This window comes from Triticum urartu, chromosome 6A (genome assembly GCF_056163025.1).
Source record: "Triticum urartu cultivar PI428250 chromosome 6A, HENAU_Tu73, whole genome shotgun sequence".
NCBI classification, from domain to species: domain Eukaryota; kingdom Viridiplantae; phylum Streptophyta; class Magnoliopsida; order Poales; family Poaceae; genus Triticum; species Triticum urartu.
This window is the reverse complement of record NC_141878.1, coordinates 237,988,349-238,007,696: the sequence shown is the minus strand read 5'-3', so window position 1 is coordinate 238,007,696 and position 19,348 is coordinate 237,988,349.

Sequence of the window (19,348 nt, the reverse complement as noted above, 5' to 3'; positions counted from 1 at the left end):
ATGATGTGATGGACAAGACCGTTTAGTTTATTGCTATTGCTTTCTTCATGACTTATACATGTTCCTATGACTATGAGACTATGCAACTCCCGAATACCGGAGGAACACTTAGTGTGCTATCAAACGTCACAATGTAACTGGGTGATTATAAAGATTCTCTACAAGTGTCTCCGATGGTGTTTGTTGAGTTGGCATAGATCAAGATTAGGATTTGTCACTCCCATTATCGGAGAGGTATCTCTGGGCCCTGTCGGTAATGCACATCACTATAAGCATTGCAAGCAATGTGACTAATGAGTTAGTTGTGGGATGATGCATTACGGAACGACTAAAGAGACTTGCCGGTAACAAGATTGAACTAGGTATGGTGATACCGACGATCGAATCTCGGGCAAGTAACATACCGATGACAAAGGGAACGACGTATGTTGTTATGAGGTTTGACCGATAAAGATCTTGATAGAATATGTAGGAGCCAATATGAGCATCCAGGTTCAGCTATTGGTTATTGACCAGAGATGTGTCTCGGTCATGTGTACATAGTTCTCGAACCGGTAGGGTCCGCACGCTTAATGCTCGATGACGATTTGTATTATGAGTTATGTGATTTGATGTACCGACGGTTTTTCGGAGTCCCTGATGAGATCACAGACATGACGAGGAGTCTCGAAATGGTCGATACGTAAAGATCAATATATTGGGAGGATATATTCGGACATCGGAAAGGTTCCGAGTGATTCGGGTATTTTCCGGAGTACCGGAGAGTTACGGGAATTCGCCGGGGGAAGTAGTGGGCCTTAATGGGCCATACGGGAAAGGAGAGAAGGGCTTCAAGGGGTGGCCGCACGCCCCCCCATGGGATGGTCCGAATTAGACTAGGAGGGGGCGGCGCCCGCCTCCTTCCTTCTCCCCTCTTTCCCCTTCCTTTCCCATCCTAGTTGGAATAGGAAAGGGGGAAACCTACTCCTAGTAGGAGTAGGAATCCCCCCTTGGGGCGCACCATAGGATGTCGGCCCTCCCCTCCTCCACACCTTTATATACGGTGGAGGGGGGCACCCCATAGACACACAAGTTGATTGTTTAGGCGTATGCGGTGCCCCCTCCATAGATTTCCACCTCGGTCCTATATTTGTAGAGCTTAGGCGAAGCCCTGCGTCGGTAACTTCATCATCACCGTCATCACGCCGTCGTGCTGATGAAACTCTCCCTCGACCTCAGCTGGATCTAGAGTTCTTGGGACGTCACCGAGCTGAACGTGTGCATATCGCGGAGGTGCCGTACCTTCGGTGCTAGGATCGGTTGGATCGTGAAGACGTACGACTGCATCAACCGTGTTGTCCTAACGCTTCTGCTTACGGTCTACGAGGGTACGTGGACAACACTCTCCCTTCTCGTTTCTATGCATCACCTAGATGGATCTTGCGTGTGCGTAGGAATTTTTTTGAAATTACTGCGTTCCCCAACAACCACCAACAAGGTAACCCCCAACATCACAACTACCATCACTACTAATCCTTCCTTGATGGATTTCATTGATGAAAGTGAGGGGACGAAGGTTGAGGAAAATGAATTTGAGTCTTTTATGAGTAAGATCAAGGGTAAATTGAAGAAGCACTTCGTTGCTCTGTTGGAACAACTCGGTGAAGCCAATGACATGATTGAGGCTCACGAACAAACCATCTCTAAGATGGAAGGGCATAATCGTGACTATGCTGATGAGATATCGAATCTCTCTAATGCTCTTGAGGAAGAGCGTGGTCATCATTTGGCTCTTGAGGAGTCACACAGCAATGATCTTGCTAAATTAAAGAAAGATCTTGATCATGCTCTTATTGTCCCTCGTGTGCTAAATTCCGAGAAGGCCAAACTTGGGGTTGACCGTGCTAGACTCAAGGAGGAGTTTGATCTACTTGACAAGGCTCACGAGGCCTTGAAGAGTGCTCATGCTATCCGCAAAGAGTCTCATGATCAACTCCAAGTGAATGTAACCAAGGAAAAAGCCACATTTCATCATATGGTTTTAATTGATAATGCAAATGCTACTAACCCATGTTGTGAGCATGTGCATCTTCTGGAGGAGAATGCCAAGTTCAAGGAGCAACTTGAGAAAGGCCTTGTGTATTGCATACAAGGTGAGAAGAACCCCAATGACCTTTTGAGTAATCAAAAGGAAGTTGTGGGCAAGGAGGGGATTGGGTTTGCACCCAAAAGTCCAAGAATATGAAGAAGAATGACAAGACCAGACAACCTCCTCCTCTCAAGCAAGCGTTTGTGAAGGAGGGAGAGGGTACTTCCAAGGATAAAAAGAACAATGCGAAGGATGGTGGTGTTAAGAAGGGCAATGCCACTCTTTCCAACAAAGCCGATGACTTTAACCCTTCTTATGTGTTATGCCGTGCTAGTGATGGGCATGTTTATGCCAAATTTGTTGGTTCTTCTTATGCGTACATTGAATGATCTATTTGGGTTCCTAAGACCCTTGTTGCTAACATCAAAGGACCCATTACAAAATGGGTACCTAAAACCAAGCATTGATCTCTTGTAGGTGAACATGGTTGCTCGATAGTGGATCCAAAAATCATATGACGGAAGCAAGGACTTGGTGGTGGACGTGCACAAGATTTCATCTATGCCCACCAATGTTGAATGGGGTGATGCGTCATCTTCTAAGGTATTGGGTCTTGGCAAGGTTGTCATTTCTCATGATCTCACGATCGATAAAGTCATGCTTGCTGAGTCCCTTGCATACAACTTACTTTCTGTTCGTCAACTTGCACTCATGGGCTTTGCCACTTTCTTTGATATTGATATCGTGGCGCTCTTGTGGAGAAAGACTCTTAAAGTAGCTTTTATTGGGCATGTCGAGAATGGTCTTTATGTGATTAACTTTTCGGAGTGACCCACTAAGACCGCGACATGCCTAATGGCTAAAGTTGACGTGGGATGGCTTTGGCATCACCGTTCATCCCACGTCAATATGAGATCTTTGCAAAGTCTTCTCAAGGGGGACCATGTCCATGGACTAAAAATGTTAGTTTTGCCAAAGATCATGCTTGCAGTGCTTGTATTTGTATCGCCCTCGATGCGACTATATCTCCCACGTGTCGAAGCACGACTTAGAGGCATAACCGCATTGAAAGCAATGTCGCAAGTGAGGTAATCTTCGCAAACAACCCATGTACATAAATAAAGGGGAAAGGTACATAGTTAGCTTACAATCGCCACTTCACACAATACATGAATATAACATTACATCATCCAGATACACACAAGGTCCGACTACGGAACCCAAAATGAAGAAGACTACCCCAAATGCTACACAGATCCCCGATCGACCCCAACTGGGCTCCACTACTGATCAACTAGAACGAAACAACACAAAGGACAAGATCTTCATAGAGCTCCTCCTTGAGCTTGGTTGCGTCACCTGCACGGTTCAACGGCACCTGCAAGCTGGTTTTGGAAGTATCTGTGAGTCACAGGGACTCAGCAATCTCACACCCTTGCGATCAAGACTATTTAAGCTTATAGGTAGGATAAAAAGTATGAGGTGGAGCTGCAGCAAGCGACTAGCATATATGGTGGCTAATATACGCAAATGAAACAAGAAGAGAAGGCAAATCACGGTCGAGAAACTATGATCAAGAAGTGATCCTAGAACAACCTACGTCAAGCATAACTCCAACACCGTGTTCACTTCCCGGGCTCCGCCGAGAAGAGACCATCACGGCTACACACGCGGTTGATGCGTTTTAATTAAGATCAACTTTAGGTTGTCTACAACCGGACAATAACAAATTCCCATCTACCCATAACCGCGGGCATGGCTTTCGAAAGTTCAAATCCCTGCAGGGGTGTCCCAACTTAGCCCATCACAAGCTCTCATGGTCAACGAAGGATATTCCTTCTCCCAAGACAATCCGATCAGGCTCGGCATCCCGGTTACAAGACATCCTCCACAATGGTAAAACAAGTCCAGCAACACCGCCCGAATGTGCTGACAAATCCCGATAGGAGCTGCACATATCTCATTCTCAGGGCACACTCAGATGAGACATCCTACGAGTAAAACCAACCCTCAAGTTGCCCCGAGGTGGCCCCGTAGTCTACTCGGTCGGACCAACACCCAGAGGAGCACTGGCCCAGGGGGGTTTAAATAAAGATGACCCTTGAGTCCGCGGAACTCAAGGGAAAAAGAGGCTAGGTGGCGAATGGTAAAACCAATGTTGGGCATTGCTGGAGGAGTTTTATTCAAGGCGAACTGTCAAGGGGTTCCCATTATAACCCAATCATGTGAGGAACGCAAAATCCGGGAACTTAACACTGATATGACGGAAACTAGGGCGGCAAGAGTGGAACAAAACACCAGGCATAAGGCCGAGCCTTCCACCCTTTACCAAGTATATAGATGCATTAATTAAATAAGAGATATTGTGATATCCCAACAAAATAACCATGTTCCAAACATGGAATAAGCTCCAATCTTCACCTGCAACTAACAACGCTATAAGAGGGGCTGAGCAAAGCGGTAACATAGCCAAACAACGGTTTGCTAGGACAAGGTGGGTTAGAGGTTTGACATGGCAATATGGGAAGCATGATAAAGCATGTGGTAGGTATCGCGGCATAGGCATAGCAAAAGAGCGAGCAACTAGCAAGCAAAGATAGAAGTGATTTCGAGGGTATGGTCATCTTGCCTGAGATCCCGCAAGGAAGAAGAACGAGCCCATGAAGAAGACAAACGGACGTAGTCGAACGAATCCTCACAAACACGACGATATCGGAACTAACCCGAAGAAGCATCACCGGAAAGAAGCAAACAACACGGTAAACAACCACCACATAAACATGGCATGATGCACAACCAAGTATGATGCATGTCTGGTTTAAATGTTCATGGCATGGCAAAGTGCACAAGCAATTCTACATATTAAGTGGAGCTCAATATGCAACGAGTTGCATATTGATGAAACACCACATCAATTATTTAATTCTCTCTTGGTTAGGTACTCAACAATATTAAATGTTGTTTAAACATGGCAAGAGGTAATACATAACAAAACTATACCATCTAAACAATTTAAATGGGGCTGGATACAACAAATACCGAATCTGGTAAATCCCCATATGCCTTAGTAGTTTAATGCATCAAAAATTTAAACATTTTAATTGTTGTTATCATGATGCGGATGACAAGGTGCAAGTTTATGCAATTTTTATTAAAAGTTGACAAGAGGATTATGAAGCATTTTTCACCATGGTGGAAAGAAAGGGAGTGCCACGGCAATGATAACGGTTCCTGTAGCTCATGGAAATACCGGTGCAAAGGAAGTATGTCGGGAGCATGCAAAAGATGGTGGGGCGCTCCCGGATTCCGGGTGTCCCACAATCTGGCAACAAGGAAACGAGCGACAATCTGGGCATGGTGCAAATACGAGCATCTCAAACATCGCAAGCATTCGTTCTCGGATGGTCGTCTCGGGGTTATACCTTCGAAGCGTGCATTATCGGAATGGATCGAATTTGGCGGTAGGGGTACACATGTCGAAGGGGAAGTAGTTGTTCACGGGGTCGTCGTGGGAAGTAGCGGTTCACACGACGGTAGTTGAACTTGACGTTTGCGTTACACGGGTTTTCAGCGACGGTCGTCGTACATGGTTCGGAGTGGTACTTGCGTCTTCGGACTTGTCGGTCTCGATTCTTGCGACGGTAGCGATATACGTCTCGTTTTTGGAGAGGTACTTGGGGTCATTTGAACTTGTCGGTCTCGTCATCTCGAAGGGGTGCTTGACGTTCTTTGCGATTCCGAAGACTGCGGTAGATGTACTTGGTGCCAATATAGTCTTCGGGTACTTGATGACTCCGGACGGGGCAACAAAACATAGTCGAGCTTGCCGTTTCGGTGTAGTAGTGGAACGAACGTCCATGTAGCCTTGCTGGTGTAGGTACTTGACGGTATCCGAGGCCTTCGGGCGTAGTGGTGCATGTTTGTTAACGGAGAGGTACTTGGGGTTCTTCGTCTCACAATGTAGTCGAACTTGGAGCTTCGTGGGACTTGGCGGCTCATCATGTAGACATACACGAGGTCACGGCGAGGATCTTGATGTCCACGGGGTTGACCATAGGGTGCATGTTTCGTAGGTGAACTTGGCGTATCCGTGCAGTGGTCGAACTTGAGGTGGTCCCTGACCGGCTGGACTTGGCGCATCCGACAACAAAAGTACACAAGCGGGTTCGGTGGTGACTATGAGGAATCCAACTATGTGGCACTCGGCATCGAGGTCCCGCAGCGCATCAGCGGCAGGAGGCAGGCCCTAACCGAGACGGAACAAGGCGGATATAGGTGGAGGGGAACACGACAAGGTGGGCGGCGGCGGCTCGCTCGCCGGCAACTGCTGGAGACGGAGGTCGGGGTGGATGGAGCTTCTGCTCCGGCGATGCAGCGGCGCAGGGAACGGAGGGAGGTGCTGCTCCGGGCGCTCGATGTCGTCTCAGGTGAGAACCGAGGCGATGCAGGAGGGGAAACAGGCGCGGCACCAGGGAGGGGCTTGCCGGGCAGCACGCTGGCCGGCGCGGGCAAGGAAGCACGGGCATGGCTCGCTGGCGTGGGAGGAGAAGCAGGGCGCAGCGCGCTGGGAGCATAGCGGCAGCGGCCATGGTACCCGGCGAAGGAGACCGAGGTGCGCAGAACGATTCAGAGGGCGAGAGGAGCTTAGGGCACAGGATGGTGGCCTGGTGGCGCTGCCCTCTCTCTCCCTGTGAGTGGCGGCGCCAGGAGGAGAATCGAAGGGAGAGAGCTGGGGATTGGATCGGGAGAGAGCGAGAAATCGAGAGATGAGGAACCGGGCACCCTGGCGCTGTCGAACTCTCTCTCTCTCTCTGACGGCGCTGGAAGGAAAGACCGAACGAGGGGAGAGGGAGACTGTGAGGGGATCGGGCTAGGGTTGCGGCTAGGGTTAGGAGGGCGGTATGGGCCAATGGGCCGGCGCTGGAGTTGACCCAGGGAGGCCGGCAGCTGGTTGGGCCGAGGGATGGGCCCTAGAGGCCGGCCTGCTGGTCTCTCTCCTCTCTCTCCTATCTCCTTTTCTTTTAAAAAATAGAGAAATAAAGAGAAAGGAAAAGAGAGAAGAGAAGGTTAGAGGAAGAATTTGGGCATGCGGATAATATTCCCGGACTCGCAAAAATGTGCACGATCCAAGAAAAATGGAGTGGCCATTTTTCAAAGTTTAAATTCAAACTCATTTGATTTAAACTCAAATGGTTCGAATAGGAAGTGAGGGTTAGGAAGGTCCAAAAATGTTCGGATTTTTGGAGGAGCCCCGGTAAAAGGGAAAAGAATTATTGGACAAGGTTTGGAGATCAACTCGAGGCATAAAAGGCATGGGGGTATTTTTGCAAGTGTGTTAAGGTGAATTCCAAAAGAATGGAAATATTTATAATATAGCTCCCTAATATCGAGAGGATAATGTTATAAAGAGAAGTCACTCTTCCCTCGATTTAAATGGATCGAAGATCCACACAAATTATTTAGTTGAGATGCAAAAGACTTATGACATGAAAACATGATGCAATGCACATGATGCAACGAACCAAAACAAATCACCTGACAACACTCGGAAACATGGAAGGCATCTGAAAGCTCCGGTCTTGGGGCGTTACAACACTCCACCACTACGAGAGGATCTCGTCCCGAGATCTAGAATGGCACCGGAGGGAAAACGGAAGCGAAAGTGAACAGGTAAAACTAAGTTGCTTCTTTGACAAACGAGTGAAACCAAAGAACCTTGAAAAAGGTTAAGCCATTTCGAGAAAAGAATACAACTGAGATGAACGAAGTTGATAACTCTCCGTTAGAAAAGAGGAACAAGGAACATCACGAGAACCCTGTAGGTTGAATGAAATTATAAAAAAGGGGTTGCAATGGACAAGAAGTACATGCAAGCACCTCGGATGACACGAGATGTACAAGGAATGATAAAGATCAATTACGGCAACTGAGGGAGTCCTGGATTAGGGGGTCTCCGGACAGCCGGACTATATCCATTGGCCGGACTGTTAGACTATGAAGATGCAAGATTGAAGACTTCGTCTCGTGTCCGGATGGGACTCTACTTGGCGTGGAAGGCAAGCTAGGCAATACGGATATGGATATCTCCTCCTTTGTAACCGACCTTGTGTAACCCTAACCCTCTCCGGTGTCTATATAAACCGAAGGGTTTTAGTCCGTAGGACAACAATCACAACATACAATCATACCATAGGCTAGCTTCTAGGGTTTTGCCTCTCTGATCTCGTGGTAGATCTACTCTTGTACTACCCATATCATCAATATTAATCTAGCAGGACGTAGGGTTTTACCTCCATCAAGAGGGCCCGAACGTGGGTAAAACATCGTGTCCCCTACCTCCTGTTACCATCCGGCCTAGATGCACAGTTCGGGACCCCCTACCCGAGATCCGCTGGTTTTGACACCGACATTGGTGCTTTCATTGAGAGTTCCTCTGTGTCGTCGCCGTTAGGCTTGATGGCTCCTACTATCATCGATAGCGATGCAGTCCAGGGTGAGACTTTTCTCCCCAGACAGATCTTCGTATTCGGCAGCTTTGCACTGCCGGCTAATTCGCTTGGCCATCTAGAACAGATTGAAAGCTACGCCCCTGGCCATCAGGTCAGATTTGCAAGTTTGAACTACACGGCCGACATCCGTGGAGACTTGATCTTCGACGGATTCGAGCCACAGCCGGGCGCGCCGCACTGTCGCGATGGGTATGACCTAGCTCTACTGCCGAACAGTACCCCAGAGGCTGCGCCCGCATCAGCTCTGACCATTAGCTCGGAGCCAACTGCGCCAATCGAGGACGGGTGGTTAGACACCGCCTCAGGGGCTGCAGTCTCAATGGCGATCGAGCCGAACACCTGCCTAACCCTCTGCGCAGCCCATGACTCCAAGGTGCCGGACTCTTTTTCTGACTCCGAACCGCCCGCGCCCCTGCCAATCGAATCCGATTGGGCGCTGATCATGGAATTCACCGCCGCGGATATCTTTCAGCACTCGCCCTTCGGCGACATTCTGAATTCACTAAGGTCTCTCTCTTTGTCAGGAGAGCCCTGGCCGGATTATGGCCGACAGGATTGGGATGCGGACGACGAAGAAATTCGACGCCCACCCACCACCCACTTAATAGCCAATGTCGATGACTCAACCGACATGCTCAACTTCGACTCCGAAGACATCGACGGTATGGACGACGATGTGGGAGGCAAAGAGGAACCACCGCCCACAGGGCGCTGGACGTCCACCTCATCATATGACGTATACATGGTGGACACACCAAAAGAAGACGACGATGAGGAACGGAAGGATGCACTGAAGGCTTGTTCCCTCGAGAAGCAGTCAAAGCGGCGGCGCAAGCGCCGCCCCAAATCCCGCCTTGGCAGAAATAACGATCATACAGACCCAGCGTTGGAGCAGGGCGAACCACTGCCGGACCACGGCAATATGGAGAATCAAACCAAAAAAACCAATTCTGTCAAAGATAATAGTCCGGACAACATAACGCCGGACAGGCATGCGGAGCAGCAGAATGCCTGTCAAAGGCTTGTTGCCACTGCGAGGACTCTGAAAAAGCAGAAGCAAAGGCTCAAGGCTGCGCAGGACACACTCCAAATCAGATGGAGCAAAGTACTGAACACAGAAGCGAAGTACGGCGACAATTGCCCCACCAAGAGCTACCCAAAGCGGAAGTTGCTACCTGAATTCGATGAGGAGGTCTCAGCCCCCCCACAACCAAAAATCAAAACAGCCACCTGGCCGGATAGACGACCTCACGGCCAACATAGAGCGGCAAACAACGCCACTCACAAGCCAATACGCGATCCACCCGAGGGCTCGCACCAAAAGGATGGCGCAACCAGATCCATCTATGGACCACGCAAGCGCGCCCCAGCATATGATGTAACACAACAAACATCCGAACAACGCGGTACACCCAGATACAAGGGTGCCGCACACCACCTATGTTTCACTGATGAGGTGCTGGACCATGAATTTCTAGAGGGATTCAAACCCGTAAACATAGAGGCATACGACGGAACAACAGACCCTGGGGTCTGGATTGAGGACTATATCCTCCATATCCATATGGCTCAAGGAGATGATCTCCACGCCATCAAGTACTTACCCCTCAAGCTCAAAGGGCCAGCTCGTCACTGGCTTAAATGCCTCCCCGAAAACTCCATTGGAAGCTAGGAAGAGCTCGAAGACGCTTTTCGGGCAAATTTTCAAGGGACTTATGTGCGACCTCCGGACGCGGATGATTTGAGTCATATAACTCAACAGCCCGGAGAGTCAGCCCGAAAGCTTTGGAACAGGTTTCTTACTAAAAAGAACCAAATTGTCGACTATCCGGACGCCGAAGCCTTGGCAGCTTTTAAGCATAGCGTCCGTGACGAATGGCTTGCCAGACACCTCGGCCAAGAAAAGCCGAGAACAATGACAGCATTAACAAGCCTCATGGCCCGCTTTTGTGCGGGTGAGGACAGCTGGCTAGCCAGATGCAGTACCAGCGACCCCAGTACATCAGAAGTTAGAGATGGAAACGGGAAATCACGGTGCAACAGCAATAACAAACGCCGGAATAAAGAAGACAGCACGAAGAGCACGGCAGTAAACGCCGGATTCAAAAGCTCTCGGCCAGGTCAGCAAAAGCCGCCCTCTAAAGGCGCCAGCGACGAACTGTCCAGCCTAAACAAAATTCTGGACCAAATATGTCAGATCCATAGCACCCCTAGTAAACCAGCTAATCATACCCACAGAGAATGTTGGGTCACCAAGCAGTCCGGCAAGCTCCACGCCGTACACAAGGGGGAGGATACACCAAGCGAAGACGAGGATGAGCCTCTCAAGCAAGACACCGGGGAACAAAAGAAATTTCCACCAGAAGTCAAAACGGTAAACATGTTACACGTGATTAAGGGGAGAAACGAAACGGCACTCCCAGAAAAATATGCCCAAAGGCATACCACCGTGGAGTCCTGCCACTGGTCGTCTCAACCGATCACTTTCGACCATCGTGATTACTCAGCAAGTATCCGGCGTGCAGGATGGGCTGCCCTGGTATTAGACCCAACAATTGACGGATACCACTTCACACGAGTCCTGATGGACGGTGGCAGCAGTCTCAACCTGATATACTAGGATACAATCCACGAAATGGGGATAGACCCAACGAAAATTTGCCATAGCAACACCACCTTTAAAGGAGTAATGCCAGGCCCAGGGGCTCATTGCACGGGCTCCCTGCTACTAAAGGTTATATTCGGCTTCCCCGATAACTTCCGTAGCGAACATTTAACCTTCCACATTGCTCCGTTGCAAAGTGGCTATCAAGCACTACTTGGACGCGATGCTTTTGCTCGCTTTAATGCAATACCACATTACGCTTCCCTGACGCTCAAGATGCCCGGACCATGCGGCATCATTATAGTGAATGGAAGTATTAAGCGATCTTTGCGCACCGAAGAGAATGCTTCTGCCTTGGCAGCCGCACACTAAAAACGGCCTCACCAACTAAAGCATTTGATAGGTCATCAAGACCACGGACGCGGTTAGACGAGTCCGGCGCTCCTATATGTAATTTGTACCGGATTGATGGCCACACCCTATTACAAATACAAGGGACTCAACGCGCGCAGACAAGTGGCAATTTCTACTCATTTTTAGTTGTACATGGTTTCTTTAAAAACTATCTTTTTGCACGACAACTTTTTCCCCTAAGTTCCTCTCTTTTATAGATGATCATCGTGCTACACCCGTCCAGGATACGGCACAACAGAGACACAGGCACAGACGTGCAGCAGGGACCCGCTCCAAGGATTCTTTTTAGATTAAGACCCTGCGTAAACCTTTTTTACTGTCTCTTGTTGATACACATCCCTCGAATTCTCAGTACAATTGAGAAGGATGCTGACATCTTGGCATGTGGCCACGCTAGAATAATGCACGTACCTGGACACAAGGGGCTTCTTAGAAAGGGCACTATTTAGGCCCGATTTATACCATAAAGACCGAATACCTTAGGGAGTGTTCGGCGTCGCGAGTTTGGCCTTATATGCATCAGCTCCGAATCATTGTCTTTGGTCAACTGTTGGGTTTACCCGGCTCCTGTGTTTTGGTGCCTTACGTTCCGCTTTATCGGCTAAGGCAGCACCAGGAGAACTACTACGATTGTGCCCTGGTTCACCCGGACGAGCACCTCAGTAGAGAAAGCCGAAAACTTACTGTCATGATATAGCGTGAGACTGGTCAACCACTCGATGACCTATCGGAATGTTAGAATTCCTCCGCCTTAACGAAGGGCCATTTTCCGGCCAGGCATGTACGCACCCCGAGATCGGGAGAGTGCGGAGCCACCAGGGGCTATCTAGTAGCCCCATTGTCAAACTCCTATGGCTAAGTGAAAGTGTTAAAGCATTATAGTCCGGTTGCCTCGTTCGCTGCGCTATCACCTCCTTAATAGGACCAAGACGTTGGGTTAAGTGTGAACACGTGTTTTTGGTGAGCACCTCCGCATTATATGCGTGGGGGTTGAAGCCAACGACTGCAATCTTTCAGGTTATATACATATATACACAAACAGCCGCACAGGAGGCATCACACTACTTTCCGGCAAAAGTATAAATACAGCCTTACTATATTTCATAAAAACATTGTGTTTACAATGGGAATACATGTCATTCAAACATAATATTCTTCGAGCACTGGGACTCTATCAAACGAGCACCCTCAAGAACCTCTTCAAAATAGTGCTCGGCAGCTACTTGGCCTATGGCCGAACCTTGCGCCGCAACAGTGGTAACATCCATCTCCGCCCAGTATGCTTTGACACGGGCAAAGGCCATCTGCGAGCCTTCTATGCACGCCGACCTCTTCATCGCGTTGATGCGCGCCACCGCACTAAGGAACTACTGCACTAAGCTGAAATAGCTGTTCGGCTTTGGCTTCTCCAGCCACAAATGATCTACAACAGACCTCATGGCGAGTCCGGACAACCTATTAAGTTCGGCCCACTCGGTTAGCTGATCAGTCAAGGGAAGCAGACGCTCTGGAACGATGAATTGCGACCAGAATAGCTTGTCCACTTCACGATCTGATTGATCTTGGAAGTATTTGACCGCATCGACAGCGCTCGCCGCCAAGTCCATATATGCGTCTACCGAACTCCACAGCCGATCCAGAGGGGCATACCGCGGATCTGCGAACTTCCTCCGCAGCAGAAAGGGCTTCCCAGCCGCAATATCCCCGGCTTCGCGCAGCTCCTCCTTCTTCGCCCTCATAGCAGAGCGACTGTCTTTGGTCGCCATAGTGGTCTTCTCAAGGTCCGCTGCCTTCACTCGATTTTCTTCTTCAAGGAACTGGCAACGGTCGGCAGTGCCTTTTAATTCTATGGCCATCTTGGCCATCTTTTATTTGCTTTCGCAATGGGCAGCCTTCTTGGCTCTTAACTCTTCGGCCACCTTCAAAGCAGCCGCATTACTAACCCTCGCTTGTTCCTTGGCTCGGGCGAGTTCCGCCCGAAGGGTCTCCACGGTGGCAGCTTCGTCTACAGTCACAACATATTAAAGATACTGGCATCATGCTGCTCTTATTGTGTGACATTCACCAAAAAAACATTACTTACCTGTGATTCGTCAAGCCGCTTATTAACAAGCTCGATGTCGGCGTCTGCCGCATCCAGTTGCCGTTTCAATTTGGCAAACTCACTAGTCCGGCTAGCCACCAGAGCTTCCACCACTTGCACATAAAGGTGGTCTGGTTATTGCCTGGGACTATGATCCTCTGTTCGCCGCCGTTCTCGATGACAACCAGAGTCTCAGGGGCTACTATCTACATAGGGCACACCTAACATGTGTGGTACTATCACATATTATTTCACGTACCTCAAAACCTATCAGTAGACTCATAAAGGCTTCATGTAATCCGCTTTTGGCGGACGAAATTCTCTCCGTCACCATGCCCATCAGTGTACGGTGCTCTTTTGAGATGGCCGCTCGCCCTAACAGCTCCCTCAGAACGTCCGACCGCATACCAGACGGTGCCGGACTCTTTTGTTTGCTCTCTTCGGGAGCCAGACGCTGAGGACTTTGGGAGTCTATGGGATTATCTTCTGGCCTCACCGGATCCGGAGAGGCCCTCCATGACGACACTTCGGGGTCGCCCGCTTCTTGAGCGGAGGAGTCCGAGGGAGGCGTTTCACTCTCCATCATCTCCGGAAGAAGATCCCCCGAAGACGAGCTTAGCTGAGAAGGGCTAAAACCCGAGCTGCAAGATATATGCGGCGGTTATTTTCTCAGAAGAAAGATACCTTCACTATTAAAGTATTTTTTTTGGATAACTTACGACTCGTTGGAGGGCTGATCCCCCCGCGGACTTTGTGCGGCAAGAGCACCCCCCGAGGCAGGACCCTCTATTGGAGACTTCTTCACTCGTTTGGAGGACTCGGCTTACGGATCCTCGGAAGGAGTCCTCTTCCTCCCCCGGTTATCCTCCTTTAAGAAGACGCTCATTCCCTCGGTTGGAACTGGCAGCGATGGGGGCCCGCTTCCGCCCACATTATTCCCCCCTGTATCTTCCTTCGAGGGCTCCGGGCAAGGTGCGAGCTCGAGCATCTTTTCCAATACCGGATTTTCCAAACCCTCAGGGAGGGGGGCCGAACACCGAATCATCTTCGCCTTTGTTAGCCAGTCCTGGTCAAAGAGCGATCTCTCAGAAATAACTTCATGATGAATAAAGGACAGTGTGTTTGGCTAGAGGATTTCTTACTTGTTCGGCGATGTGGTTACTGCTCAGGCCCACGTCCTCAGTAGCATCTGGACACTCTATTTTAGGTCCGAAGAATGACTTGTACATCTCCTCGTGCGTCAGGCCGAGGAAACTTTGAATGGCACGCGGTCCTTCTGGGTTGAACTCCCACAAGCGAGGGGGCCAGCGTTTGCAAGGCTGGACTTGACGAACCATCATAACTTGTATTACCACTACCAAATTAAAATCTCCCTCAAAGAGATCTCGAGTGCGGCTTTGCAGTATAGGTACGTCCTTGGCTGGACCCCAGCTCAGACCTCTGCTAATCCATGACATTAGTCGTGGTGGGGGACCGAGCGGAAAGCGGGGGAAGCCGCCCACTTGGCACTTCTGGGAGCTGTGACGTAAAACCACTCCCGTTGCCATAATTCGGACACCTCTGGAAAGGAACCTTTCGGCCATGGAGCTCCTGCCATCTTGCCTATTGATGCACCTCCGCACGCTGCATGTTGCCCCTCGATCATCTTCGGCTTTACTTCAAAGGTCTCGAGCCACAGGCCGAAGTGAGGGGTAATGTGGAGGAAGGCCTCACACACGACAATAAATGTCGAGATGTGGAGAAAGGAGTCCGGAGCTAGATCGTGGAAATCTAGCCCGTAATAGAACATCAAACCGCTGACGAAGGGATCCAGAGTGAGGCCTAGGCCTCGGAGGAAGTGGGAGACGGACACGACGTTCTCGTTGGGTTCAGGAGTAGCGACGACCTGCCCTCGAGCAGGAAGCCGACACGGAACCTCGGCGGTCAGGTATCTGGCCTCCCTCAACTTCTTGATGTCCTCTTCCGTCACAGAGGAGGGCATCCATCGGCCTTGAAGGCTGGATCCGGACATGATTGAAGATCCAGAGCACCTAACCTGGGCTTTGGGTGTTGGAACTCGAGGCGGGGGAAGGGTTCGATTGAGCACGAGAGGGAAAAAGCGAAAACCTTGTCCCTTTATAAAGAGGGTGAATATCAAGCATCCTCTCCGTAGCCGTTTGGACTTGCCTATAATCTAGGAGTCCTAGATACGGTTGGGTTACCCATGACCGCATTAATGAGAATCCCGTAATTGGGGGAACACGATCTCTGCTTTGACAAGACGTGTCGAGAAACCGCCTCGCGTTATGAGTGGAGCTGGTTGAAGAAAAACGGTTCGAATAATCACCGGGCCATGACACAACGTCATGCTGCGAAAACAAGCCAGCAAATTAGATCTGTGAAAATATTATTCTCTCTACGGTGTAATGTGGAACTTATTTTGCAGGGTCGGACAATATCCTCGTATTCAAATTCTTCTGTGATGTATTCGGAGAAGGAACCCGCCTTGCAATGCCGAAGATAATACTGCGTGCCGGACTCATCGTCATTGAAGCCTGGTTCAGGGGCTACTGAGGGAGTCCTGGATTAGGGGGTCTCCGGACAGCCGAACTATATCCATTGGTCAGACTTTTAGACTATGAAGATACAAGATTGAAGACTTCGTCTCGTGTCCGGATGGGACTCTACTTGGCGTGGAAGGCAAGCTAGGCAATACGGATATGGATATCTCCTCCTTTGTAACCGACCTTGTGTAACCCTAACCCTCTCCGGTGTCTATACAAACTGAAGGGTTTTAGTCCGTAGGACAACAATCACAACATACAATCATACCATAGGCTAGCTTCTAGGGTTTAGCCTCTCTGATCTCGTGGTAGATCTACTCTTGTACTACCCATATCATCAATATTAATCTAGCAGGATGTAGGGTTTTACCTCCATCAAGAGGGCGCGAACCTAGGCAAAACATCGTGTCCCCTGCCTCCTGTTACCATCCGGCCTAGACGCACAGTTCGGGACCCACTACCCGAGATCCGCCGGTTTTGACACCGACAGCAACACTCCGGTTGAAAATGGAAGGTACAGAATATGAGCTTTGCAATATGAAAGCACTTGGATGAGACTCCGGTTAGAAGATTAATGATAGACACAACACTGCGGTTAAAAATGGACAAGCACGAAAAGAACATGATATTTGAGAAAGCGAGATGATGGGTGAATATAGCAGCAAAACAAAGCCTCTGGAAGAAATGAAAGAATGCAAAGAAAAGAACGGAGAAGAAAAACAACATGTTCTACCTCAAACGAGTTTGAGAGAGCATCCTTAAAAAAGAAGGATTGAACGGAGTTGTTGGGAAATCAACAACGAAAAGAACAGGCTTGTTGAGGCTTATGGAAAACATCTCGAGAACTTGAGGTGAAAACCTGCCACAAACGAAAACAATTGCTTGCTTGAGAGCGATGGAGAGATGAAAACATCTTTCATCGCGAGAATAGGAGGAAACTTGGATTATTGATAAGCACCCCAATAGCAACATTCCTTAGGGAAGGTTTTAGGTGAAATATAACCCAAGATAACTCTAATGAAGAGATTGGTGGATTTAAAATATCTCATTCTTGACAGCATGTGAATCATGAAACACACAGAAATTGTCAAAAATGACATAATACCACCTCAAAATATAAGATAGAGCGAATTGAACTTTGAGATGCAAGATGGAAAATGCTTGAGCTCCTCTGAAAAGAATGTTGATGAACACATCAAGAAGGAATTCAATCCTTGATGAACCATCATGTAGAACCTTCATGAAGAACTCCGGTAATAAAAGAAATGATCAAACGAAATGAAACAGAAGATGAAAACACAAGGTGAAACCTTGTAAAGATTTAGAAGGAGCTTCGCGACGAGATAATGCGGAAAAACTTGGAACTCCGGAAAAGAAAGATGAACAAATGAAATCAACAATTTGATGAGCCTCCGATATAAGGAATTAATCACTTGGATGAAACAAGTATAAGAATTACATTATGCTTATCCTTCACCAATTAAATTGATGACAATCAACGGATTTGGCATATTACTTATTCTCGTAGGAAAGGATTAAGATAGATATGGCGCCCAACTTGAGAAGGTCTTCAACGAACCACCGGTGGAATCGAAACAACGAATGAATTGATATGATAAGGAAGGAAGGGAAATCTTAAATGAACCACCATAAGGATTGAAACAACGAATAAAAGATAACGAGACACTGGGAATAATTTGCAAATGAACGAAGATGCTTGAGAGAATTTAGATACAAGTGAAACGAAGAGATCGTGAATTGATTGGAGAATATTTGAATGATGCACCGATAAGATTTGGAGAACGAGAGCTGAAATCTGAGGAATGAATAATTCTGAGAAGATGGCCTCCGGATAATCAAACTGAAAAATACTCCTGAATTACTCCGGATGGGTGAAAAGCATTCTGACAATCGAAAACAATTATGAGAGGATGGCAACAAGCTAAAATGACGAATCTTTGAGAGAACTGATAAGATATGGAGGAAAAACTCTTCTTCGGTCTTCAAAATCTAAGAATGATGACGAGAAACACCACCAAATTGTTGAGATACTCCGGAATAAAGTAGAATGGAAAAGTTGAACCAACAATGAAAAGAAATTGAGAGATCTTGGAGAAATACATATGACTGATGATGAATCATTCTTACGTCAAACTTCGAAAAGAATTTTTGAGAATAGCTCCGGGAGAATTAGAAGAGTCAGGTAAGATCCTGGAAAAGACCAGTGGGTTAGGGCCCACTCAAAAGAAACACCTTTGAACTGATTAAAATAGAGAATGCACCAGTTGAATTAAATGGTTTGAATAAGATAACACCTTTGAGATATCTTGAACGGATTGATAAAGGAGACACAATTCTTCTGAGATATCTTCAGCACTCCGGAACAAATGAAAAACGAGAGGTGAATGATTAAGAGTTGCACCGGCATGAGAAAGCATTGAAACGAGGAAATGATATGATCAACAAAGCTTGACTTGAAACCACCGGAGAAGAAAGAGAAGGAATAATGATGAACTTGAAGTTTCCTTAGCGACTGCACGATAAATCACCGGATCAAAACTTGAAAGAAAAAAGATGAAGAGGCTTCACATGAATAAAATGGATAGTTGATTTAGAAATCTGAGTCCTCGAAAGAAAAAGGGTGGGTGGCCGAGAAAAACAAAGGCAACTTGGGACGGAAGAAGCAGCCACTATTGAGAAGACTTGAGTTGATCTTGCGGATGTTGAAAATGATCGGGTCCACTTGAAGAGAAATACGCCGGTTGAAAAAGGATTGACATGACAATCTCAATGATCAAGAAGGATTAGTATCCACCTCGGAGTATGAGAACACCATTTGGGGAAGGTATGGAATCAACATTTGACTTTGAAGCAACTCGAATACCACAGCTCAAAAACAAAAAAATCAAAGGATTGTCTTGCAGAATAAGCCGGAACAAACATATGAGAGAGATTTCGTCCGAAGTTTTCGTGGTGGGGCCTACACGGGTTCGATCATACAGCACCATCATGTACAAGGTAGTGCACATGACATACGAAGCGTCCCCGAGTCAGCATAGCCAAGGACTCTTTAAGACACAATGAGACCACTATAAAACCAACCTTGGATAGGCGGACCACTAGACG